The sequence below is a fragment of the Microtus ochrogaster genome, chromosome 1 (assembly GCF_000317375.1).
Source record: "Microtus ochrogaster isolate Prairie Vole_2 chromosome 1, MicOch1.0, whole genome shotgun sequence".
NCBI lineage: Eukaryota > Metazoa > Chordata > Mammalia > Rodentia > Cricetidae > Microtus > Microtus ochrogaster.
The window spans coordinates 112,884,449-112,886,893 of NC_022009.1; positions in this window are offsets into that span (position 1 = coordinate 112,884,449).

A 2,445-nucleotide genomic window follows, 5' to 3' on the forward strand; every position below is an offset into this window, starting at 1 on the left:
AGAGACAGAGACAGAGACAGAGACAGAGAGAGACAGAGAGAGAAACCTGGCAAAGCATTATGAGGCAAAGAACCTCTGAAATTGCCATTGCGTTCTTTTCACAGGGTCTGGCTTAAGAGTTGTTTGCACACCCAGTATACCCAGTGAGACGCCATTGGAGAAAACTAAGTTTTCATTTGCTAGCAATTGTCAATTGGAGATAGCTTCTGGGTTAGTTAGGGATGTGGGCTTTTGTCCACTTCCCCTCTCAGCACTGCGACCCCGTGAAGAGATGGTTCAACATACATAAATTGATAAATATAATCCACCACATAAACAGACTGAAAGACATAGCCACCTGATCATCTCACTAGATGCAGAAAAGGCCTTTGACAGCATTCAACACCTCTTCACCCTCAAAGTCCTGGAGAGACTAGGGAGAGAGACAAGGGACATACCTCAACATAATAAAGGCAATTTACACAAGCCTACAGCCAACATCAATCTAAATGGAGAGAAACATGAAGCATTTCCACTAAAATAAGGGACAAGACAAGGTTGTCCATCTCCCCATACCTATTCAACACAGTATGTGAAGGCTTAGCTGGAGCAATGAGGTAACTGAAGAAGTCAAAGTATCTATCTTTATTTGGGGATGATATGATAGTATAACGTGAAAATTCCACCAGCTGATCAACACTCTCAATGAAGTAACAGGATACAAAATTAATACACAAAAATCATCAGCCTTCCTATATACAAATGATATCCAGACCGAGAAAGCAGTCAGGGGACAATACAATTCACGATAGCTTCAAAAAATAAAATATCTTGTTCAAACTGTAACCAAACAGGTGAAAAGCTTGCATAATAAAAAACTTCAATACAGTGAAGAAAGAAATTGAAGATGGCATCAGAAGACGGAAGGAACTACCACCTTCATAACTCGGTAGGATTAATATACTAAAAATGGTAATGCTACCAGAAGCAATCTACAGATTTAATGCAATCCGCACTGAAGTTCCAACATAATTTTTCACATAACTTGAAAGGACAATTTTCAGCTCCATATGGAGTATCTAGTCTTAAAAAATAACTCAGAATTGGCCAGCATGGAGGGTGCACCCCTTTAATCCCTGCTTTTGGGAAGCAGAGGCAGGTGAGTTTGAGGCCAACCTGGTCTACAGCAAAAGTTTCAGGACAGTCAGAGCTACAGAGAGAAACCCTGTCTCAAAACAAAACAAAATCTCAGAAGGATTTCAACCTGATCTTTGGAAGGAAAGTAAAGGCTTTGATGTTCTAGGAAGTAAATTTATGTTATAGAATGAAAGACATTAAACTTTCTAAAGAGTACATTTTGAACAGTCAAGTTCTAATAATTAATTACTTAGAAAAGGGGGACTTATTTCTATTTAACCATGGTGTTATTTTAATCTTTATTCTACTTTCAAAGGGCCTATACCATGATCCAGAAGGACTGTGGGAAAGGTTCTGTCCCGGGCCTGGCAGTTTTTCTTGTTCTCATGCCTTGTTCTGACTTGTGTATAGTGGTCACTGCATTCACCCATCAGAAAACATTTGTGGAGATCCTAATGTGTGTCTGGAAGTGATAAAACCAGACATGGCCCTTGCCTTTCAGGAGACATGAAGTATCACAAAACAAGACAAGCAAGCAAACAAGACCCAGGAAGCATATATATATATATATATATATATATATATATATATATATATATATGATAAATATATATATATTTATCATATATATATATGATAAATGCTATACAGAAGAAGCTAAGCAGTTGTGTCCGTGAAGTCTTTGAAGAAATTTGTAAGAAACCTATGTAGAAGAATGAAGTGAAGTAGAAAGTGGAGAGAAAGAACATTCCTGCCAGAATTGCTGGTGCAAAGGCCCTGAGACAGGAGCTGAAGTATAGAAAGTGGGGAGTGAGGTTTGTAACAAGGCTGGAAGGACCAGCAGAGCCTGCAAGTGATGCAAGCCCCCAAGTCTGGCTTATAGTGCGAGTAAGGGCATGGGCAAGGAGGAGATGCTGATGGGCTCTGCATGGTGCATTGTAGGACAATGAGCACATGGTGGAAAGGATGTGGGAGAAGAGAGCAGAGGTGGGGGGCTAGTGGCGGCTCCAGCGGCAGTGGTAGCCAGTGTTGATAAGCCTGGATCAGAGTAATGGCAACAGCATTAAGAAATGGGTATAAAGGGGCTGGTGAGATGGCTCAGTGGCTAAGAGCACTCACTGGCTGCTCTTTTACAGGACCAGGGTTAGAGTCCCAGTAACTACATGGTGACTCCAACCATACATGGTCACCTGGACTCATGCTCATGTCTACACACACACACACACACACACACACACGTAACTAAAAATAAATAAATATTTTTAAAAAGAAAAGAAAAAGAAGTAGATTGTGCACTCAGGAGTGATCAGAGGCAGCAAGAGAACAAAC